At 42.6% G+C, this 26,144-nt stretch overlaps 1 protein-coding gene and 1 non-coding gene across 2 annotated transcripts in view; both read left to right on the top strand.

Moving 5' to 3' along the window:
- LOC126354088 (luciferin sulfotransferase-like) overlaps positions 1 to 26,144 on the top strand; it is a 270,156-nt gene that overhangs the window by 58,199 nt on the left and 185,813 nt on the right. The gene's annotated exons all lie outside the window — the stretch shown is intronic.
- Trnap-cgg (transfer RNA proline (anticodon CGG)) lies at positions 11,652 to 11,726 on the top strand. The gene has a single exon. It is a non-coding gene; the product is annotated as a tRNA-Pro (tRNA).

Genomic DNA, 26,144 nt, shown 5'->3' with positions numbered 1-26,144 from the left:
TTACGTCATTTCCTTCATAAATGTCACTTATATCAGTTTGCTTCTGACCCTCTCAACTGTATCGAAAACACGGTGGCCCTGCATATTTTAGTCACTGATACCGCATGCAAATTGACTGATAGTTAACGTATTACAATCATATTTTGTATTCAGCTTTGTGCTACAAGTTCAAACTAAATAATAACATCATCTGAGGTACTAAAATATCAATTTGTTTAGAATATCGTAAAAATTGTTCTTGCATTTCATGTGTTGTTGCATTAGTGTTTATTTACTTAACTATGCTGAAGTATTATCTCTGTAGCTTGTAAGTTAACTAATTTGCGTTTCGTTAAACGTAGCCATTTTACGTTTTCGATACATTAACCACATTTACATGGGATATAATAACACACATAAGGTAACGAACAGAACCTTTATTATAATGAATAAGTACAACTATGCAGATACTGTGACAACTCAAATTAATAACTGAATTTTGATGGTACTTCACTGTAAGAGATTTCGTTTCATTTTAAGCATTTTGTTTCATAACATTACAGAGGACAAAGCAAATCGAATAGTACTTTGCATGCTAATGGGGCTCGAGTGATACAGTACATAATGTAGATGAAATAAGTACTGAATACATGGACTCAGTTAATGTATGTTACAGACTTGCTGCTCATTCTTCGTTTCAATTTCGTAGGAAAAATTTATTATAAATAAAGAATTTTTGTGTAGAAGTGGAAACACAAGTTAGAAGTCACTACGCGAAACTGTTCCGTACATGCAAACGTCGTTCACATGGCTAAACCACGTTTTCGTAAAATAAGCCAAAGATATAATCAGTTTTTCATTTCAAAACGATCCGCACTGTGTAGCTCAAATCAGTAGATATAGCTTTTTAAAGTGGAACACTGTTAAGATGTCGTCGTTTAGCTCACAATGTAATCTGTGGGCAATCTTCATCCGGAGGTGAATATGCTGGATAAAGTCCATAAATTTTCCCAATTATGTGCATTGATCGTGGAAGGATCCAACCGAAAGCGACCAGAGACGACTGTCACGCTTTCTTACTGACGATCTGCTTCAAACCTGACAAAAGTGCTGCTGCTAGTGACTACGTCTTCGCCTCAACTTGTTTTCCAGTGAACATTGCGTAGGAAATTCGTGATATGGACATATGGAGTCGGGTGTCTTGTAAAATTCCATTTCTCTCAGTAGTTATGTGGAGGCGTTTAGTGGGCCCGATGCGTCGCAAATTCAGTTCCTTGTAAATGATGCAAGGTGTCGAGAGCACTCACACTGGCGTCTGGTGAACTGGGACGTTTATTTCAGAATTCTCGATAACTAAGTGTTGTCCTACCTTCTCCATATTCGTGTGGGGTATTAGGTAGGCAGGGTCGTCTTCCAAGAAGGCAATACCCTTATTCTTTACAGGGCAGCACGTACAAGTTCCCGCTTTGACAAACGCTTATAGTATTTCAGAAAACTCACTAAATCAGCCGATCTCATTATTATAAGAAATTACTGGGACTATTTTTGAACAGAAGATGAAACGTATCAGTCAGCTTCTCTGCTCTAGCGAATCTGTACATCACCCAGTGGTTGCCGAACCAGAAGAATCTGTAGACTCCCCTACTTGCGGAACTGGGCCCATTAACAAGCCTTAGGTAGTATCACATGACATAAGGAAGATGGTTATTCTGAGTGATTTACTTTTTCTAAGTTTAGCTTATAACGGAAATACCATTGCATATAAACATGTAATAGAATATATCCCATTAGAAATGAGACCAGTCGCCCCCCACAGCTGTAACTCTGATGTATCTACATAGGCTCAAGTCAGCAGAAGAAGGTGATGTGATAGATAGACTATATGGGTGAATTAAGAAACATAATGTAGTATGTAACAAGAGATAAAAATTGATGAATGGAATTCAGTAATAATGGAAGCAGCTTTCAGAAAGGGTTTATTTATTTAACGGTTGGCTTACAAGGCTTTGTATAGTACATGAAAATAATATTTATAAAAGTGATAAAATATCATAACACAGTCATGATGATAAAACAGGTCATTTAAACAGTGTATACGCAAATTAAATTTTGAATTTGTGACCATAAGTACAGTCCAGTACAGAGTTTGAAAATTTGTGGAAATCACTTTTTTCTCCCGGGTATGGTACAAGAGCGAACTCGGTGAGACTGTGGTAAACATTCCGATGAGGTTCTCGGCAGTAACCCGTCGGTGACTCAGTTATTCCCCATTTGTAGAATGAGTCACGACAGATGTCAAGGGACATTATTACTCTATTGAAGGTTTTCCATACACGGCGAGGCAGTTCCAATGCTGGTAGTGATGAAGTAGGGCCTATAACGGGTAGATCTAGAGCCTATATCTGGGCTTCCCAGAGTTCTCTCCACATGTCACTGATTTGGAAGCTCTTCCTCATAATTATTTCTGCTAACAGGAGTGGGGGACGTCCAGAAATTAGCCTCTGCAGCGCCGTCAGTCACGTCGCTCTCCAGTGGAAGATGTGGACTGGCAAAAAGTCTGTTCTATTCTCCAAGTAACATTTCGTGCCTGGTAATATAAGGAGGAGCAATATGGCTCAAAACAGGTAGTCAAAGGTAGTGGAATGTTTTTTGACAGCTGCTACTTGTTTTCATGGCCTCATTAAGTTCGGTGCCAGTCTACTGCATTTGCGTCTACACGTACATGGCTACTCTGCAAAACACACTTAAGTTCCTGGAGAAGATACAGCAAACCACCTTCGCAATAATTCCCTGTTATTCCACTCTGACAGCACACGGAGAAAAACGAACACCTATGTCTTTCCGCGAGAGCTCTGATTACTCTTATATTTATGATCGTTTTCTCCCTACGTAGGTTGGCGTATATTTTCGCATTCGGAGGAGAATGTTGGCGATTCAGATTTCTTGAGAAGATCCCACCGCAGCTTGAAGCTTCTTTGTTTTAATGATGTCCACCACAATTACTGTTTATGTCCGTGGCACTCCCTCCCCTATTTCTCGATAATGGAAAACGTGCTGCAGTTCCTTCAACATTCCCAGAGCACTCCGTTCACTCTATCTGGTAAGGATCCAACACCACGCGCCCGTACTCCAAGAGAGGACGTACAAACGTTGTGTGGTCAGTCTCTTTAGTAGATATGTTACATTTTCTAAGAGATCTGTAATAAAACACAGTCTTTGGTTTGCCTTTCTCACAACATCTTATATGTGTTCTTCCCATTTAACTTGTTAATAATTCTAATTTCTAGGTATTTAGTTGAGTTTACGGCCTTTGCGTTTGATTGATTTATCATGTAACCGAATTTTAACGGATTCCTTTTAGCATTCATGTGGATGACCACATACATTTCATTATTTAGGGTCAATTGCCAATTTTAGCACCATACAATTTTCTCTTCCAAATCGTTTTGCAATTTGTTTTGATATTCCGATGGCTTTAGTAAACGATAAACGACAGAACATCAGCACTTATTCACGTTGTGTCTGTTTAACGAGAATGGAGCGCCGCCGAGTACACAAGGCTAATTACTTACGTTCTGAGGATGATTCCGTTCGTCCACCAAGTCGTACCGCCAAATATATGAATTCTACACTCCTAGAAATGGAAAAAAGAACACATTGACACCGGCGTGTCAGACCCACCATACTTGCTCCGGACACTGCGAGAGGGCTGTACAAGCAATGATCACACACACGGCACAGCGGACACACCAGGAACCGCGATGTTGGCCGTCGAATTGCGCTAGCTGCGCAGCATTTGTGCACCGCCGCCGTCAGTGTCTGCCAGTTTGCCGTGGCATACGGTGCTCCATCGCAGTCTTTAACACTGGTAGCAGACCGCGACAGCGTGGACGTGAACCGTATGTGCAGTTGACGGACTTTGAGCGAGGGCGTATAGTGGGCATGCGGGAGGCCGGGTGGACGTACCGCCGAATTGCTCAACACGTGGGGCGTGAGGTCTCCACAGTACATCGATGTTGTCGTCAGTGGTCGGCGGAAGGTGCACGTGCCCGTCGACCTGGGACCGGACCGCAGCGATCCATGGATGCACGGGAAGACCGTGCCGTAGGGGACCGCACCGCCACTTCCCAGCAAATTAGGGACACTGTTGCTCTTGGGGTATCGGCGAGGACCATTTGCAACCGTCTCCATGAAGCTGGGCTACGGTCCCGCACACTGTTAGGCCGTCTTCCGCTCACACCACAACATCGTGCAGCCCGCCTCCAGTGGTGTCGCGACAGGCGTGAATGGAGGGACGAATGGAGACGTGTTGTCTTCAGCGATGATAGTCGCTTCTGCCTTGGTGCCAATGATGGTCGTATGCGTGTTTGGCGCCGTGCAGGTGAGCGCCACAATCAGGACTGCATACGACCGAGACACACAGGGCCAACACCCGGCATCATGGTGTGGGGAGCAATCTCCTACACTGGCCGTACACCTCTGGTGGTTGTCGAGGGGACACTGAATAGTGCACGGTACATCCAAACCGTCATCGAACCCATCGTTCTACCATTCCTAGACCGGCAAGGGAACTTGCTGTTCCAACAGGACAATGCACGTCCGCATGTATCCCGTGCCACCCAACGTGCTCTAGAAGGTGTAAGTCAACTACCCTGGCCAGCAAGATCTCCGGATCTGTCCCCCATTGAGCATGTTTGGGACTGGATGAAGGGTCGTCTCACGCGGTCTGCACGTCCAGCACGAACGCTGGTCCAACAGAGGCGCCAGGTGGAAATGGCATGGCAAGCCGTTCCACAGGACTACATCCAGCATCTCTACGATCGTCTCCATGGGAGAATAGCAGCCTGCATTGCTGCGAAAGGTGGATATACACTGTACTAGTGCCGACATTGTGCATGCTCTGTTGCCTGTGTCTATGTGCCAGTGGTTCTATCAGTGTGATCATGTGATGTATCTGACCCCAGGAATGTGTCAATAAAGTTTCCCCTTCCTGGGACAATGAATTCACGGTGTTCTTATTTCAATTTCCAGGAGTTTATTTTTCCTGGTGCTGCATTTTGCCACAGTGTTTTCTAGATGTATTTCAAAAGAAAATGTTTGGTCCATTGTCATCGCTAAAAGTTCTGGGAAACGATTGTAGCGAAATAAGTTGTTTTGAAAGTATTCTTCGGGCTCTAGATGTACTTGGTTATTACTGGGGTGAACGCAAAACACTTTAGTTTTGCTCTTTTTCGGAATTAGTATGCAGTCTGAAAGTATCTCACCAGCGCAGTAAGGTCTTCAGATAAGGTGTTGGTTCACATGGCTCTAAGCACAATGGGACTTAACTCGGAGGTCATCGGTCCCGTAGACTTAGAACTACTTAATCCTAACTAACCTAAGAACATCACACACATCAATGCCCGAGGCAGGATTCGAACCTGCGACCGCAACAGCAGCAGCGCATAGAGACTCTCGGACACAGCGGCCGGCAATAAGGTGATGCTGGCTTCCTCTATGAACTGATTGCTGGCGGCAAGGGTAGGATAGACTACGTATGTAAATTTTTTGGTGTCCTATTTGATATATTCAAAATACGCTGACGGAAACAAGTCGCAGCACCAAGAAGGAGTTATGCGAGACACACTAAAGCTGGTGGGCGGGTTTCTACGTCTGAAAGATGAAGTCTTTTCGAATATCGCGGCAGTCAAAGAACAGTGGCGCTAGAAGTACCACATTGTCGATACAAATCAAGTTCACTTTAAATACGAGCTGTAACGGTTGTGAGCGTTAGTTACCTCTGAGATTGCATCTGGTGACCTGATATTAGTTCCGAGTGGCTTTAAGGCGATAAAGACACCATTATTAACACCTAACTGAGCTTGAATGGGGTAGTGCTATAGGGCTCCAAGAAGCTGGAGGTTGCTTCTGCGCTACTGTTGAAAGGCTCTGCAGAAATGTAGCCACTGTACGCGATTGCTGGCAACGGTGTGTACGGTGTGTTCGGTCGCAAGAAGACCGGGCTCCCGACGGCCAGGTGGCACTATATTGAGGGAAGGCCATTGTGGCCTGCCGGTGTGGCCGAGCGGTTCTAGGCGCCTCAGTCTGGAAACACGCAACCGCTCCGGTCGCAGGTTCGAATCCTGCCTCGACGTGGATGTGTGTGATGTTCTTAGGTTAGTTAGGTTTAAGTAGTTCTAAGTTCTAGGGGACTGATGACTTCAGATGTTATGTCCCATACTGCTCAGAGCCATTTGAACCATTTGAAGACCATTGTGTTCGACACATGGCTCTGGCGCATCGTAATTTATCAGCAGTTGCAATCACTTACACAGTACCTGTTACAATAACGTTAATTCAATGACAGCTCCGAGCCAGACACCCTGTAACGTGCATTCCACTGACCCCGAACCGCCACCATTTGCGACTTCAGTGATGTCAAACCAGAGCAGTCTGAAGCTCTTTTGTGTTATCTGATGAGAGTAGGTTCTGTCCCGGTGCCAGTGATTGCCGTGTGCTGGTTAGGAGGAGGTTGGTTGAGGGCCTGCAACCAGTTTGTCTGCTTGCAAGACACACAGGACCCACACCTGGAATTATTTTCTAGGCCGCAATTTGGTGTGACAGTTGGAGCACTCTCGTGGTTATCCTGCTGCCATTCATGAAGATCGTTCCAGCGAGTGTCTTCCTAAAGCATAACCCTCGCCCACTTACCGATGTGGTTCTTCACTGTGCCGACATGTTGACTGCTAAATCAACAGATCTACAATCGAGTACCTATGGGACATCATCAGACGACAACTACAACGTCATCAACAAACAGCGTTAAGCGTCCCTGTATTGACCAACGAAGTGCAACAGACACGGAACTCCTTCCCTCGAACTGACATCCGGCACCTGTACAACACAATGCATGCTCCTATGCGTGTATGTATTCAACCTTCTGCGGGCTACATCTTTTATTAATGTACCATCATTTAACATTTTCAACGGTTTATCAAGCGCTTACATAACTAGTTATCTTTCAAAGTTAATCACTTAAATATGTTACCAAGACAAAGATATTTCCCAAATTTCATTACGCTACATTAATTACTTTTTGGAGATTTAATGTTTTTCTCCGTTCATGTATATAGCTTAAAGAGCAGTTGGGCGAGTACGGAGCCTTGAAGCAACTCGTTATTTAGATATCCCATTTTAGTCTTACTGTTTCCCGTTATTAATTGGAAGTATCTGTCTCTGAGCGTATTAACTAATAAGGATGTTCTTTGGTAGCATGGTACCACGTTGACTTCATGAAGAACACCCGGGCCCCTTTTCCACCACCACATGGTATTGTTTGCCAGAAAAAGCAATGTACTCCACGGCAGCTTCCAACTTTTTCTGAACCCCAGCCTCAGCGTGTGTTTTTAGATTGTTTCTCGTTGACAATAGTGTTATGAAGTCTCAAATGAGCTCAGTCATCGGGAATGTGTTGCAGTACTCGCTCTAGAATATTTATTTCAGGAGTTCATGTACTCAACAGTTTTACAGGTCTGTAGCTTTAAGGTGGGTTCTTTGGGTTGTTCGGCTTCCATACTTCGATGACAGGGTTACTAAGGAATACGGGGCTGTGAACAGAAAAGAGAGACGTGAATAATTGACTGAGTTCTAATTTGCATTTCTTATAGTAATAGGGGTAAATGCACTGTTTGAGCACAATGAGAGAATGTATTCTCGATTGGCTCCAGGAGACAAAAGGAAATACCAGCTGCAAAACGTAATAATGTAAGATATGACCAGGAGAAAATATGTAGCCAAATATATTTTTTTTACTTGCATCCGTAGTTATGAAATATTTTAGAAGACTAGAAATGACTGTTTTATTCCCAGGCTGTTATTAATGTCTTTATTAACGATCGAAAGTTCATCCTGTTATGCCATTCTCAAGTGACAGGTGCTACCTCAAGAACTGCTTAAACAACAGTTCATCTTTAGGCATACAAACTGAATTTAAATATTTTATAACAATAAATTTTTATAATAATTACAGCTATTCCTACCCCACTATTAATTACGCCAATGCATAATCGTTCTCATAAAGAGAACACTTTGTTACTCTCAAACTTGTTTACAAATTCCGTATGCATGAGCATATGAAATTATTCATTGAGATGAGAGCTATAGTTTCCAGAAACTAACTGGATTTAATGAAACATTTCAGAAAAGACTGTATCCCTAAAGTTGAACTGGTCTTTAAGAAAGTTATATTGTTGTAGCTGTCACTTGGAGAACCAACCGTTGTCGTGAATAAATAGGTCTAACAATAGTCAAGGCGAAAAATGTTATCATTTATAAAATTCAGATAGTTGTTCAGTAATTATGAGAAGCAAGCTGAAGCATACAGAATCATCGGGAGGAATCAACATACACACAATGCTGTTGCGAAAATTATCAGGAATTTCTTTGTGTCTATTGCAAATTAGGTACTTAATACCACATTATGTAGTTCAAGTAATGCGGAAATGACACCTCTGGCAAAGGTAATCAAAGTATATGTACAGACAGGTATAATATCTGCAAATGAGGAAACAAAAATTTAAAAAAAGGCAGGTGGGAAGGTGCTGAAGATAGCAGAATTATGCTGTATTAACCGACGAAAGAAATAATTATAAATATGTTCGGGAAACGCAATGAATACACCAAAGGTGCTTAAACGAAGTGAGGCATGCGGTAACAAAATCTGTGCCTAATTCGTCTTCAAAGAAAGGCAGAAGGGGTAGACAGTCCTCCCAAAAACAACAAGGACAAACAAATATATGAAATGTCCACCAGTCAGCTTCACAGCTCATGAGTAAAAGTTGAAAGGCCCTACTGAGTGAGACGGACTCAAGAACAGCTTAAGATTAGTCCTGAATGTGATATTTTAGTTTTAGTCAATCGTGTATTCGGCAAGCGCGAGCCAAGAGAGAGGTTTCACCTCATCGTAAACATTCGTTTCTCGCTATTCTAGGATTGAGCAGAGATGCTACATTAGTTCTCAGTAAAATAAATGACTGTCGAGCTAAACACAACGTGACCACTGGTCCCATTGTGTGCACTAGTGAAGGAGGTATCTTAGGTTAAGGCAAAGGATTTGGCGGAAACGGGTTAACAAAGGCCCTCCAACACATACGTGTGGATACATTCATGACGACACTTGAGCCGTGGACGCTGCCTGAGACATATCTGATCGCCGTAACTTGCGAAGTACCCTGACATGTTGGGTTACCTCATTTTACATTCCATTACTATTCTCACATTACATTCCTGTCATGCAGGGCAGCCTATATGCAAGAGACGGGAGAAAATACCTTTTTTTTCCTGTATTTCGAATCATATGGGAGCTAGGAGGTTACAGACACCACAGTGCTTGCAACAACAGGACGTCTGTTGTTTCTGTGCCAAATTCAGTTGAAATCGATCCATGGTTTGGGAAGACATCCTGCACATACATACTTATGCTCACAATTGAAACCTGTTTGAATAGCAGCACATTCATTTCTCCATCTTTCAGTTCTTGATATTCGTTTTCCGGTTTGCTTGTTAGTCTTAAATGCATGATACATTTCAATTAAGCGGGGTATGACGTCAAGCGGACCAACTTGGAGCAGAAGAGGCATCACAGGAGATTTTAATTTCCGGTGTCTATACTTTTACAAATAAGTTCACAAAACTTTGTCAGCATCACCAGGAAGGATTCAGGATTCACACTAATTTCAGTGAAAGTTCGAAAATATAACAAAATAATTTTTTTGCGTGTGAAATTTCATAATTTTTTCACTTACTAATGGCAGCATTTGTTGCTATAGGTACACTTTTCTTCATAAGTTAGAGAGATTCTTCGATGAATTTAGCACAGCACGCATACCATACTTACAGGTGTATGAAACTCTAGAATTTATTTAATTTATTAAAAAACGAATGAACTGTTATATTTTAAACTTCATGATTAGAAAGAACACTAATTTTATAGTTAATTACCTCAATTTTTACCTCAGTTTTTAGTAGATTTGGAAAATTCGAGAGTTTCATACAACTTCAAGTATTGTTTGTATGCTGTGCAAAATTCATCGAAGGATCTCTCTTACTTATGAATAAAAGTGTACCTATAGCAACCAATGCTGCCATTAGTAATTGAAAAAAATGATGAAATTTCACATGTAAAGAAGTTATTTATTATTTTCGAAGCCCCACTGCTGAGAGTGTGAATTCTGAATCGTTCCTGGTAATGCTAACAAAGTTTTATGATCTTATTTGTAAAAGTATAGACAGTAGAAATTAAAATGTCCTGTGCTGCCTCTCCTGCTCCAAGTCGGCCCGTTTCAGTCTTAATGGGTTGAATTCGGACTTAGAGTTATGGTTGTGGTGCAGCCCTTCCTGTTCACCCACTTTCTCGTGATCAGCTTTCATTTATCGATGTTGAAACTGGTTGTTCTATTCACGCCTCTAAGTATGATAGAGTTGTATGGCATCACGTTCGTTGGGTTTCGTTTCCCACTTGTCAGAGTAGTTGTGTAGGGAGGGGGGCGTGAGGGAGGGGGAGGAGAGACGAGGTGAACGAAAAGCACTGCTTAAGAGACAAAAGTTACTGTCGAGAAGTGACGAATTGTGCAGGACGTTCCGTCAATGATCACTACTGTACGTGGACTGTTAGCCACTTACAAGCGTGTCTGGCGCCATTAACCACCTCCAGGGCGGTGGGAGTGGCGCGGCGTCGGAGGCTGTTAGGGGGCGCTGTGTTGTCGCTAAAGAGCACTCGCCCGCCGCTTTAAGGTGGAGCCGTCACAGGCCAGCCGCAGCTGTTGCCGGAGGAAGCCTCGCGTGCAATCGATATCTCGCCGCACCGCACGGCAGAGCGCGCCGCGGCACGGCCTCCGTTTTTGTGTCACAGCCGCAAGCGTGTCGTCACTTGCTGCGCGCCCCGTACGTGCACTGTCGCTGAAGCTGAAGCTGAAGCCTGCGACGAGCTCTTCAGTTCGGTCACCTGTACTGGAAAAACCCATCGTGCAGTTGCGCCTCTCGCAGATCAAAGGACGGTCTTGCATGACTGGGAATTCAGAACTCTTTTTCTAATTCCATACACCAAGGCAGTATTACATGCTCCAGTTGAATACATCGAGTACAAAAGTTGACTTTCCACGTGTTATTCCATCAAACTGCGGGGTCACTCGTAAAGCTTTATAACGAGTTTTAAATTTGCAATTTCGTTCGCTATATATCGATACGGATCTGCTACGGTCTCTTAAATATGCGCTGAAATTCGACTGTAACGCGGTGAACCTTATAGTCTTGTAACTTCAAATACCGTTGGGTTACATTATTACAATGCCAGCAGTAGATATAATGATCAATTTAGAGGGTTGAAAAACTATCACAGAAGACAGGGGAATGAAAGTTAGAAATATCGTCTGCACAATATATGGCCGGGTACATAAAGTACCTTCCTAACTTTATAGAAGCTCTCCTGCGAACCTTGCAAAACCAGCACTCCTGGAAGAAAGGATATTACGGAGACATGGCTTAGCTCCCAGGCTGTGGCTAAGCCTTGTCTCCGCAATATCCTTTCTTCCACGAGTGCTGGTTCTGCAATGTTCGCAGGAGAGGTTCTGTAAAGCTAGGAAGGTAGGAGACGAGGTACTGGCGGAATTAAAGTTGTGAGGACGGGGCGTGAGTCGTGCTTGGGTAGCTCAGTCGGTAGAGCACTTGCCCGCGGAAGGCAAAGGACCCGAGTTCGATTCTCGGTCCGGCACACAGTTTTAATCTGTCAGCAAGTTTCGTATCAGCGCACTCTCCGCTGTAGAGTGAAAATTTCATTCTATATTCAACTTGCTTAGCTCGCAGTTCGTAGACGTTGCACGAGTTAGTTTCTTCTCTGTCGGTCGCTAGCTCTAGCGCTTGTGCAGTAAACAGTACGTATTAATGTGACAACTGAGTAGGTTTAAATGCAAAAGATACTGATAATAGTAAAATATAAGAATGCCAACCAATTTTGTTTGATTTGCAGAATCAAAATATTAGCTAAACGACTACAAGCATAGTCTGTCGTTAACATTCGTAATGAGATTCCCGATTATTAATCATTAGTTCCCGAGGACAGCAGAAGCCATAAAATGTGGCACTCGACCTTAGAATCCACATGAGATGGCTGAGATATGTTTTCCGAGGCTACTTTAACTATGAATTCCGTCGTCACACCGAGTTACGTTTCACACACTAATTAGTGTGTTGCCATCACGAAAACCGATCGCAGACTGCCTGAATTAGCGCGACATCGCACAGGTACGTCACTCGAGGCAATGTTTCAACACACCAATCCATCTTTACAGGAGAAAAGATTTTATACACTGACTCATGTATTATTTTCTCGGAGACCGATCATAGGCTAGTAGTGAGCTGTGTTAGTAGTTCGGCGTCTGCTCTCTCAGGGCTAATTAGCGATTGGTCCGTGCCTTCCAGCGATAAGCACTCACAGTAACTAAAATTTGTATGATCATTTTCTAATAAATTGAGTGACATTGAAATTACTGTTCTCAGTGAATGTAACTTCATCAGCACGGTTGGGTCTGCACATTAACATTTGAATAGCCAATATAAGCAACAAAAGATCCCCATCATGGCGCACAGCGTTGTAGGTGAATTCCCACTGTGTGTCTATCTCCCTGTACGATACAACTATTGTTCAGACTGCCGTTCTCATGCTATTTAACCACCTGGCGCGTTGACCGATGTTTCTTTTTTCTGATACTACCTACTTTCTAGCCGCCCATAACCAACTCTTGCCACACTGTGCATTAAAACACAGCAACAAAAATGTAATGAACTTGGACAGGGATGTGGTATCAATAACACAAACAAAACCATTGCAGTAAATATGCGAAAAGATTCTAAACGACTCATTGCGAGCCACCACCGACGTCACAATGAAATATTGTACTAGTTAGAACAAATGTATTCACAATATAAACTTTTGCATTATGTTCCATCCAAAGTGTACTCAAATTTCAGCTATGGCTTTTTTAGTAGGAAATGCAATATTGCTTCAGTAAGTTACTTCTTACAATACGCACTCATTTGAAGTTGTCATCGTCGCTGTATAGTCCAAACCTCGACTCGTTTCTGCTGTGTGCCATGAATCCCTTCTAACACCTTTCGATCACTTCGCAAATTTTGACAGGTCTGTACTATTCGTTACTTCATTTCTTCAAACATATCAAGTAGAGTGCTGCACACTTCAATTTCGAGACCCCAGAAAAATCTGATTCAGACTGTATTTTTTCCTACCACGGTGCAGGGGAACAGTAGCACAACCGTAGACAATATTTTCATTCTACATTACTACTTGGGGTTCCTGTTTATAATGGCGTGAAACGACTCTCAAATCATGGTGCACAAATTTTTAGACTAAAAGGTTTTTGTTCTCAAAAAATTGTTGTATATAATTACAAACTATGGTGAAAAGGTAATCCAATGGCAATAGAGAGTTTTTTAAACCTCGTTAACGGAAACGAGAGGTAGAGTGTTTCTAGCGCTGATAACACAGATGACAAATATAACGCTTTCCTGAACACATTCCATTTGAAAGTTAAAACAGGGTACTAACTGTAAAAGACAGCCTGGGTGGCTTATTAGATGGATAAGGATATCATGTAGAACGAAGTGGAAATTATATCTCAAATAATCGAGCTTCAGTGGACAATTACAAAGAATACTGTAAGGTGATACTTCGTGGCAGATTAAAACTGTGTGCCGGACCGACATTCGAACTCGGGACCTTTGCCACCCGCTGCAGAGTGAAAGTCTCATACTGGAAGCATTCGCCAGGCTGTGGCTAAGCCATGTCTCCCCAGTATCCTTTCTTTCAGGAGTACCAGTTCTGCAAGGTTCGCAGGACAGCTTCTGTAAAGTTTGGAATGTAGGAGACGAGGTACTGGCAGAAGGCTTCTTAAGTAATAGAACCCAGAACGTTGTCCTCGATGGTGAGTTTTCATCGGATGTGAGGGTGTCATCTGGTGAGCCCCAGGGAAGTGTGGTATGTCCGCTGTTGTTTTCTATCTACATAAATGATCTTTTGGATAGCGTGGATAGTAATGTGCGGCTGTTTGCTGATGATGATGTGGTGTACGGGAAGGGGTCGTCATTGAGTGACTGTAGGAGGATACAAGATGACGTGGACAGGATTTGTGATTGGTGTAAAGAATGGCAGCGAACTCTAAAGATACACTGCTGGAAATTGAAATAAGAACACCGTGAATTCATTGTCCCTGGAAGGGGAAACTTTATTGACACATTCCTGGGGTCAGATACATCACATGATCACACTGACAGAACCACAGGCACATAGACACAGGCAACAGAGCATGCACAATGTCGGCACTATTACAGTGTATATCCACCTTTCGCAGCAATGCAGGTTGCTATTCTCCCATGGAGACGATCGTAGAGATGCTGGATGTAGTCCTGTGGAACGGCTTGCCATGCCATTTCCACCTGGCGCCTCAGTTGGACCAGCGTTCGTGCTGGACGTGCAGACCGCGTGAGACGACGCTCCATCCAGTCCCAAACATGCTCAATGGTGGACAGATCCGGAGATCCTGCTGGCCAGGGTAGTTGACTTACATCTTCTAGTGCACGTTGGGTGGCACGGGATACATGCGGACGTGCATTGTCCTGTTGTAACAGCAAGTTCCCTTGCCGGTCTAGGAATGGTAGAACGATGGGTTCGATGACGGTTTGGATGTACCGCGCACTATTCAGTGTCCCCTCGACGATCACCAGAGGTGTACGACCAGTGTAGGAGATCGCTCCCCACACCATGATGCCGGGTGTTGGCCCTGTGTGCCTCGGTCGTATGCAGTCCTGATTGTGGCGCTCACCTGCACGGCGCCAAACACGCATACGACCATCATTGGCACTAAGGCAGAAGCGACTCTCATCGCTGAAGACGACACGTCTCCATTCGTCCCTCCATTCACGCCTGTCGCGACACCACTGGAGGCGGGCTGCACGATGTTGGGGCGTGAGCGGAAGACGGCCTAAAGGTGTGCGGGACCGTAGTCCAGCTTCATGGAGACGGTTGCGAATGGTCCTCGCCGATACCCCAGGAGAAACAGTGTCCCTAATTTGCTGGGAAATGGCGGTGCGGTCCCCTACGGCACTGCGTAGGATCCTACGGTCTTGGCGTGCATCCGTGCGTCGCTGCGGTCCGGTCCCAGGTCGACGGGCACGTGCACCTTCCGCCGACCACTGGCGACAACATCGATGTACTGTGGAGACCTCACGCCCCACGTGTTGAGCAATTCGGTGGTACGTCCACCCGGCCTCCCGCATGCCAACTATACGCCCTCGCTCAAAGTCCGTCAACTGCACATACGGTTCACGTCCACGATGTCGCGGTATGCTACCAGTGTTAAAGACTGCCATGGAGCTCCGTATGCCACGGCAAACTGGCTGACACTGACGGCGGCGGTGCACAAATGCTGCGCAGCTAGCGCCATTCGACAGCTAACACCGCGGTTCCTGGTGTGTCCGCTGTGCCGTGTGTGTGATCATTGCTTGTACAGCCCTCTCGCAGTGTCCGGAGCAAGTATGGTGGGTCTGACACACTGGTGTCACTGTGTTCTTTTTTCCATTTCCAGGACTGTAGATAAATGTAAATTAATGCAAATGAATAGGAAAAAGAATTCTGTAATGTTTGAACACTCCATTAGTAGTGTAGCGCTTGACACTGTCACGTCGATTAAATAATTGGGCGTAACATTGCAGAGCGATATGAAGTGGGCCAAGCATGTAATGGCAGTTGTGGGGAAGGCGGATAGTCGTCTTCGGTTCATTGGTAGAATTTTGGGAAGATGTGGTTCATCTGTAAAGGAGACCGCTTATAAAACACTAACGCGACCTATTCTTGAATACTACTCGACCGTTTGGGATCCCTATCAGGTCGGATTGAGGGAGGGCATAGAAGCAATTCAGAGGCGGGCTGCTAGATTTGTTACTGGTAGGTTGGATCATCACGCGAGTGTTACGGAAATGCTTCAGGAAGTCGGGTGGGAGTCTCTAGAGGAAGGAGGCGTTCTTTTCGTGAATCGCTACTGAGGAAATTTAGAGAACTAGCATTTAAGGCTGACTGCAGTACAATTTTACTGCCGCCAACTTACATTTCGCGGAGAGGCCACAAAGATAAGGTAAGAGAGATTAGGGCTCGTACAGAGGCATATAGGCAGTCATTTTTCCCTCGTTCTGTTTGGGAGTGGAACAGGAAGAGAAGATGCTAGTTGTGGTACGAGGAACCCTCCGCCACGCACAGTATGATGGATTGCGGAGTATGTATGTAGATGTAGATGTACAAGTAAAGCTGTGAGGACGGGCCGTGAGTCGTGCTTGGGTAGCTCAGACGGTAGAGAACTTGACCGCGAAAGGCTAAGGTCCCGAGTTCGAGTCTCGGTCCGGCACATAGTTTTAATCTGCCAGGAAGTTTCTTACGAGCTCACACTCCGCTACAGAATGAGACTCTCATTCAGTACTGTAAGATGCTTAAAATAATATTAGGAAGGCATAGAGTATGCGGTATGCAAACAGAGTAGCTAATTTACAGGATAAAATTAAAACCAGATGGTCAGTCATGAAGAAAGCGTCGGGTTAGCAGCTCAAGGTGGAGGAAATGAAGTCAATGTGTAGTAAAATTGTTTCTGTTACTGATAAGTCAGATATATGTACAGTACTGTACAACAACCTTTTGAACAGAGATGGTGAATTATTAAAACGTAGTTTCTACAGGGAATCATGTAACTCCCTTCGAAAATGCCTTTCCGGGACTGATATCTGAAATACGCCTCTGTGACACAGAAAAGGTGCCGATTAAGTCAATTAAATCACTGAAGACTAAGGACTCTCATGAATGAAGACTAAGGACTCTCAAGGATGTGACGGAGAATCTAGCAGAATACTAAAGCACGGTGCTGCACAACTTAGTGCTGTAGGTAGCCATATTTGTAATTTTTCCTTTATTGATGGTCGGATTCCTGAGCGATTAAAGTACTCAGTAGTAAAGCCGCTTTATAAAAAGGGAGAACGGAATAATGTAGACAACTTTAGACTATTTCTGTCATCAGTATTTGCTAAATTTGTTGAAAACGCAATGCCTGTAACGACAATTGATAATTTCATTTCACATAAGTTTCTGTCAAATGTACAGTTTGGTTTTAGAAGTGATTTAGCAACTAAAAATGCTGTATTCTCTTTTTTTTATGGAGGTACTGGATGGATTATACAAAAGGTTTCGAACTCTAGGCACTTTTTTTGATTTAACTAAGGCGTTTGATTGTGCTGAGAAGATGTTGCTCCAGAAGTTGGACCATTAAGGACTACGGGATGACAATTGTTTCACCTCTTAAGAACAGTCAGCAAAATCCCTTTCCCCACAGTATTGTGAATGGCTATGATGTGGGGTCCGAGTGGGGCAAAGTTAAATGCGGATGGAAAGGGGGGGGGGGGGGGGGGAGGATGCTCCAGGAATCAGAGCTGAGGCCACTCCTGTTTCTTATGCATATACATTATTTTCCTTCTAGTATTAAAGGTGATTGGAAAATATTTCTGTATGCTGATGGTAGGAAAGGATGCTGTGTGCAACGTTGGCAGTTCTTCAATTAGAGCAGCTCGAGACGTAACTTCATGGCTTCTAGAAAATAAACTAACGCTAAACACAGTAAGACAGTTTTTACAGACTCTAACACACAGTTCAATAAAACTTGACGTTCTAATTGCACAGAATGGGTGTGTGATTAATGAGACTGAACAGTCAAAATTTGTAGGTGTTTAAACAGAAAGTGAACTGTCCTTCGAAGCCCACGTTTAGGATCTTTTCCGAAGATATGACGCCGCCATTTTTACTATTAGAAGTAAGTGATACTTCCATACGAAAAATTGTCTACTTTCCTTATTTTCATTCGCTTCTGACGAATGGTATTGTGTTTTGGAGTAGCTCTTCCCGTTGTCAAAGGAAATTTTTGTCTCAGAAACGGGCGGTTAGAGCAATAAGTGGTTTAAGTTCGCGAACTTCGTGCCGACATCTGTTTATTAGTCTGGGTATTTTTACATTGGCCCCTAAATATATATATTCTTTACTGTCGTTTCATGTTAACAATATCAACCTGTTCAAAAAAATTAGCAGATTTCTCTCATTTAATACTGGACAGAAGTAGGTATAATCTGCATTTGGATCGGACTTCTTTGACTATTGTGCAGAAAGGCGTGCAATATTATGCTGCTGACCGAGTGAGGTGACGCAGTGGTTAGCACACCAGACTCGCATTCGGAAGGACGAACGACGGTTCAATTCCAGGTCCGGCCATCCTGATTTAGGTTATCGGCGATTTCCCTAAATGGGTCCAGGCAAATGCCGGGACGGTTCCTTTGAAAGTGCACGGCCGACTTCCTTCCCGTTCTTCCCTAATCCGATGAGACCGGTGACCTCGCTGCCAGGTCTTCTCCCCCAAAACAACAACAACAATATGCTGCTGCATGCATTTTCAGTAAGCTACCACTAGAACTCAAAAATCTTAGCATTAATCCACGCGCTTTCAAATCGAAACTGAGCAGTTTCCTCACGGTCCTCTTCTATTATATCGACCTGTTCATTGAAAAATTAGGCTGATTGCTGTGTTATATTATGGATTGTGTTTATATACACTTATAGCTTTACATCTTTTTGAGATAGATAAACACTTTATTTTATGTATTATTACTTTTCTGTTGAAGTTCATGTAATGTCACGTTCCGTAACCATAAAGATTTGCTGCTCAATTTGGGGCTACGGAACTAGATGTGTAAAATAAATAAATAGACAAATAAATCTAGATGACTGAGGTCAGATAATTTTCTAAGCCAAGCTATAGGCCATGTTAAACAGGTCCATCCTTGATCATATCGATGCATTAGATGCCACCTTGCAAACTTAAGTCCAAAATGAAATGTCCTCCACAATAATAATAATGCGAGCACAACTATTCGAACATACCGCACGTGTTCAGAAATTTTAATGCCATTAATAGAAATAAGATGTTGTTGTGGATTGAACCTGAAAATACAACTAATTATATTTCTCAATCAGTCCAAATTACATGACCACATGTACTATCTGCTCAAAAGTATACAGACGCTGATTAGTGGACATTAATATGGGATGAGTCCACCCTTTCCTTTTGTGACACCTCTCTTGGAGACACGATCAATGATGTGCCTGTAAGTTTGTGGAGGAATGGAAACCTCTTCTTGATTACGAGCCAAAACGAGACAGTGCGATATTGCAATGACTGTGTTAAGAAGGGCGACGGTATGTTTCTTTGGACTTGCTTGCATGTGCGAAGCAATATTGAACCGTTCTTCTTATCAACAGAGGCAGTGCAATATCGTTTTTATCTGCTGATGCCAGGCAGTGAGTTTCAATTCAAAGGAATTACGTAATGAGTGTACGAGTACCGGTTACGACCAGGAACCACGACGTATGGAAGTTTGGTTCTCCTGTGCGTCATGCATGAATACCCAAACCTGTCAAGGCCACCGTTCGCGTAAAGCGGGAAATCCGGGTTCGAGTCCCGATTGGGAACAAATTTTCACTTTCTTCATTCCGTTATATAACTGATGGTTGTTCGTATTACTACCTGCGAATACATTTTATGTAAAACAAAAGAATGTAGTAATGTTGGACGCTGGGGTCTGAAACGAAATAGGCGTAGTATCTCAGGTCGGGACTACGGGCAGTTCAGAGGATTACAGGAACGGTATTGTCCACAAACTATTGCCAGACAGATTCTGCTTTAAGACAGTGTACATTCTGTGCCGATAAAGTCATCTTCTCCGATCTCTTCCTCTATTGTACGCAGTACACAATGCCGTCAAAAGTATTTATATACTTTCGCATTTACCGTTTCATTAAGCGCAATAAACGGATCACATTCCAATCACGGGAAATGCCCATGTACGGTAACGCCTCTTTCTCCATACCTCACTGATGACGCTTGTTGACCGGTAACGTTCTGCACGCATTCGCTAAGGCCAGCCTTTCCATCGGATTGCCACAGGATATAGCGTGATTCATCGCTCCAAATAGCTCCCTCCAGTCATCCACTGGCGTCACTCCGTACAACAACTCAAGCCTCGCTTAACACTGTGTACAGAAAAAATGTCCCTGAGCACTATGGAACTTAACATCTGAGGTCGTCAGTACCCTAGAGCTTAGAACTACTTAAACCTAACTAACCTAAGGACATCACACACACCCATGACCGAGACAGGATTCGAACCTGCGACCGTAGCAGCTACGCGGTTCCAGACTGAAGAGCCTAGAACCACTCGGTCACAGCGGCTGGCTTGACTATAGAAAAGTGTGATCTTTGAGGAGCTTCTCCACCTTAGTACTCCTGACTCACTGCGCACAGTCATTGTGCTAGGTGGAATCCTGGTACCAGTTTGGGCCTCAAAAGTGAATCCTTCCACTGATTTCATTCGATTTCTTACAAGCACCCTCTGAACCGCTCCGATGGTCCTCTCCCGGCAGTACATGAGATCTGCACCGTCTTGTCTCAGTTTTAACTGTTCCTTGACATTTCTGCATTACTGTTAAATCGCCGACATTCGACTAGGGCACCTGTTGAATGGTGATATGTCCCTAATGAGTTACTTATTGAGCTAACATCGAATAAGTAGTCCCCGTTCGAAGCCACTGAGCTCACCTGGCCAGCCCATTCTTTTGTTATTGCGTCTCGGCTGAGAACAGAATACTCTCAGCATCCTTTCATTCTGGCAGATACGTCTCTTGTGATACGTCTCTTGATTAGATAGTGTACTGAATTACATAGGAACCACAATGGCTACTGTTCGTGCTGTTGGTAGTGTTTTCGTGATTTGTCGTACGTCGAATAAAGCGCTCCGCTTTGGTACTGGCAGAGAGTAGCTTTCATTACAGAAAGGACACTGTAAGTATTACGTTACCTAGAAGAGATAATTTTGGGCTCCATTCGTAACATGATTGGCACGATTTGTCAAAGGAGAATCTGGGTTATTATTCGACTCTGGATTCCAGAAATTGGACAAAACAGAGTAGCTAATACATTACAGAGGCGCTTGTCGCTTCACTTACAACGTCATTTATTCTGAAACAAAGGATCGCGAAATATCGCTACGGACATTTGCATGAGACAGTTTTTTGCACGTCGTGGCGCAACATCATGAGAAATTACGTGCGCTCGCCGAAATCCCTTTTTCTTCCTACTCTCTCGCAGTATATTCTCACGTGTTTTGTGGCGTATTTTCCAGGCTAGCTATCAAGGTACGGGTGTAATCCAGCGTCACTGTTAGAGAGATATGTTTGTGAAGAAAGTATACATAACTATTAAACTTTGCCTCCGAGAGTTTCCAAAGAATTCATTTGCATTGACGTCAGAATTTGGAGCATCATTGTTTATTTTGGATTTATGTAACTCGTAATGATTTAGTTTCGCTGGCCACCAAGCTAACGTAAACAACTATCTGACGCAGAGACAGACGCACATAAGAGCGAACACTCACCTAGTCCTCCTCCCTACCACACACTCACACATATACATATAACACAGCCTTTAACCTTATCCAGAGAGCTATAGTTAATGTGTAGGATAGGCGGTTAGAACAGATTTTTATAAAAGTTTACTGTTAGCAAATAAATATGAATGTGTACCTTCGTACACGTATGAACAAGTAAGAGGTACCCGCTATGTTGGAGAAAGAGAGAGAGAGAGAGAGAGAGAGAGAGAGAGACAGTATTCTAGACGCCACACAGCGAGCGCTCCAGATGCCACAGAGAGCGGGTTCCAAACGCCAGTCGAATGAATCGGATCAGTGTCACGGGACTGCGAAGTCGTCATACATTGTAATGGCTGACGGCAGTACAATGTACACTGAAACCAATCGGACGGCATACAGACGACACGGCATACTGGTGGACTGAATTAGTGTACTGCTGTATCACTATAGTACTTGACCATGTAAGACGGGAACAAATCATCTATGATTTCAGAACTGGATGGCTGAGTGGCGAATCCAAACTAACACGACTAAAACAGACTGTTCCCTTTCTACGCAGAGACATAACTAAAAAGCGACAACAAAAAGTCGAAGACGTACAACTAACGCTATTGTACATCCCACTGTGACTCAGTGCCTCTGAAAGATACCTCACTGTAAACCTAGATAACTACCCGCCTGACATATCTATTAAATAAAACAAGAGTACGACTAAATCTGGTAAGACGAATTCAAGTCTTATTCCACAGCTATAACGTCTAAACTGCACTACACGCCTTCAAGACATACTCGTATATCAGACCCGCACTAGATAATGCTTGCCGCCATCCTGAGAGGCCTACAATCAGTTATAACAGAAAGAGCACACTAATCTTCAAGGAGACTGCTTCACAGCATCACTAAACTACCAGCCATAGCATGCAGCAATGAAATCTATCGAACAGCTAGAACTGAACCCCTACAAACGAGACTGACAAGGGCAAGAGCGATGTACTGCAACGATACCATCAGTAAGAGGATCTTCTGGCGACTAATCATAGAGCAAATAGGAAATCTAAGTATTAATGCAATACCATGCAATACACCGCACACAATACAACTGAACACGGCAAAGTCATACTCAGACCCACCCCTTCTTCTGGATACCCTAACAGCAAATACAGCTCCCTACAGTACCCTGCACGAGAGAGAAAATGTATAAATGCATAAAACTATAGCGACTGGTCTCTAGTGACGCATAGTCAAATACCTGTTTTCATGGGTAGGAGAAGTAGGTCTTTTTTAGGATAAATAAAGACAACGGTGTCCTCTGCTTAAAGAGGAGCTCTAGTAGTTTAAAAATTTTGTAATTAGCACTCACAAGGAAGATTCTAACACGCCAAATGACATGCATACTACATATCATAACAGAAAGGAAATCGTTGGAGAAAGCAACATGGGATATTTCACCGACCGAGTAATCCTTCATCAAAACATTTAGTCAATAAAAAATAAAACGCAGCATTTTGAGGTCGATCTCCAGTCTTTCAAGTGTACATTACTTTGTGTCACTGAGCACTAATAGAGACACAGTAATTGTACATGTAGCATTACCATTGTATGAAAGTATAGACCCTTACTGTAGGATTACATAAAAGTATACTTTTGTATCAGAAAAGGGACACAATAAAACTAAAGACAGGATCTAAGTACAGAAAATGAAGACAAACACTTTGACATATGAGCTGTTAAATTAACAGGGCTTAATAACATTAGATTAAACGTTTTGTGTGTGTATCCACTTCCCAGAGTTAATCAGGATTTTTTTTTTACAATACATTAACTGTAGTTCTGCGAAAGTCAACGTAATTTTATGTAGAGACATAAACATAGACACAGATATCATAAATGAAACAAGTAGCACCCTCACAAATATCCTTTTGAGTTCTGGCATGTCCCTGTTCACCAACACTGAAACAAGGGTTACTACAGTGACGGCATCAGTAATTGACCAAATAGCCATAAATATGGACAGTGAAATAAGTGACATAGTTGTAATATATCTTAGACTATCGGATCATTCATGCGAAATAATAACTGTAAAATCGAGAATGACAAAATTTACAAAACTGCAAGCTTACCAAAGACATATTAGACATCAAAATACTTGATTTAGGCTAGGTCCGAGAACAAGAAAACAAAAACTGGGATGAAGCGTATAGAGAAATCAATGTAAATGTGAAATCCTTTAAAGTTAGGAAATTATTTAAATTAAACTTTGGAAACACATTTCCAAAATACCCACATCAGTATTAAAATTCCATGAAAGCAGCTATCAAGCAGTTTCCACATCTCTTATATACTTTTCTATGAGAAGGATTCATAACAAGCCAAGGTTCTTAAATTTCTATAATGGGCACAAAAAAGTTATAGGAAGGCGCTGATCGCTGCAAAAATGTCATTTAATGGTAATATAATATTCAATGCAGAGAATGAAAGCAAAACAGTCTGGGAAGTCACAAAAACGGAACCAGGGACAGCCAAAAAATGCATAATAACATACCGATAACAGAGGAGGATAAAGTTAGAAATTATTCACACCACCTATCAAACTATGTGAATCACCATTTTCAAGTATTGCAGAGAAGTTACAGCCAAAATTTTCCAAAACAATTATATCACCAGTAAATAATAACGCACTAAGTATAACAATGTTGTTACCAACAACAGAGCATGAAATCTGTAAAAATGTTTAAAACCTAATAAATAAGTTGTCAGTAAGCTTAGATGAAGTGTCAGTCTGTGTGTTCCTACAATGTATCAAGAGTATATAAATTCCCTTAACAAACGTAATGAACGAACCTTTCTCATTATGGAAATTTCCAGGCAACAATTGTAGCTCTGCTAGAGTAACGTAATGTATAAAACAGAAAATTTCTGGCCCATCTCCATTCTTTCTCCATTCTCAAAACTAATAATATCAATTACAAAAGACAGATCAATGAATTGCTTTAAAGTGACTTAAAGTTTGCTTTTCAAGGTAGCAGAAATACGGAACCAACCATAGTTGAATTCACGAAAATGATTCTTGTTGCTCTTGACAAATATGAATGTGTCAGAGGCATACTCTTAGATTTTTATAAGGCTTTTGATAGTGTTGACTATAAGGTTCTCCTGAATAAGTTAGAAGCATTAGGAAACAGAGGGGTAGCAAATGACTAGTTCCTGTCATACCTGACAGACAGGGTACAAAGAGTCTAATTTTAAAGTTGTAGTGAAACACTTACCACAGCCATAGAAGCAGCGCAGGATTAGCCGAGCGGTCTAGGGCACTGCAGTCATGGATTGTGTGGCTGGTCCCGGCGGAGGTTCGAGTCCTCCTTCGGGTATGGGTGTGTGTGTTTGTCCTTAGGATAATTTAGGTTAATTAGGTGTAAGATTAGGGACTGGAGACCTTAGCAGTTAAGTCCCGTAAGATTTCACACACAAAAACAAAAAAGAGCCACAGAAATCCACCCAGGGTAGCAGTCAAGACCAATACTGCTCTGATAAACGTTAATAACTTTCCCGGTTGTGTTAGTCACAGGGTAAAAATTATCTTTGCTGATGACAGCAATATTACAATCACTGATAAAACAACGGAACTCCTTGACAGAAAGCAAATGAAACCGTCAAGGAAATTTACAGTTGGTCAATAAGCAAGAAAGCGGTTTTGAACATAAAGATAAAACTTACCATAAATTATAGTTTGAGAACGAACGTGACAACGTTCAATTGAATGTAGATGGCGCCACTAGACACTTTGTAAATGTTACATTCCTAGGAATGAGTATTGACTTGCAGTTGAAGTAATCTTACCACACAAAGATATTTACAAACAGAATGTCATCAGCATTTTATGCTTCTAGAGTCCATTTATATACATAGTACTCAAACGTACAATCACTTCATAGCTACGATATTATTTTCTGTTGTACAAATACACACTATATGAATACTATTTTCTAATTTCAGAAAATGGCCATAAGGATCAAGAACTAAAAACTGTAGTCGAGCTCATTGCAAGGGTTTGTACAAAACTCTAGGTATTGTAGCTGCACCATGTGAACACATTTACCAGTCTATTGCACACAACGAAAGTAATATTATTAGGAAATACAGACCTGGCGGCGAGCAGGGATTGATTGAAATCAATGGGGAAGGATGAAAGCTTGTGCTGGACTGGTACTCGAACCTGAGCCTCCTGATTACTAGGCAGTCGCTCTGACCACTGAACTATCTGTAGACAGTGATAATTGCATCTGAACAGACTGCCCCTAGCACATTTCCCATCACATGCAAATTCTCATTTTATCCACACACCACAAATGTAGTGCCCCTGGCCCATTATCCTCTTTACTAGCAGCACTTTACACATTCCAATCACCTTTAGGACATGTCCTAAACAAGAGACACCACGTATATACAATAACATTGATAATTACTGTACAAACAGCTCTTTCGGGATCATGCAATAAAATCTAGACTAAACAAAAAACTCAAAACAGTAGTTTCTACTAAGGAGTAAAACTGTACAATAAATTACCAGACGATATTAAAGAAATTGCTGAGACAAACTTATCAAAAAGGGGTTG

The sequence above is a fragment of the Schistocerca gregaria genome, chromosome 3 (genome assembly GCF_023897955.1).
Source record: "Schistocerca gregaria isolate iqSchGreg1 chromosome 3, iqSchGreg1.2, whole genome shotgun sequence".
Classification (NCBI taxonomy): Eukaryota; Metazoa; Arthropoda; class Insecta; order Orthoptera; family Acrididae; genus Schistocerca; species Schistocerca gregaria.
This window is presented reverse-complemented; position numbering and strand designations above follow the sequence as displayed.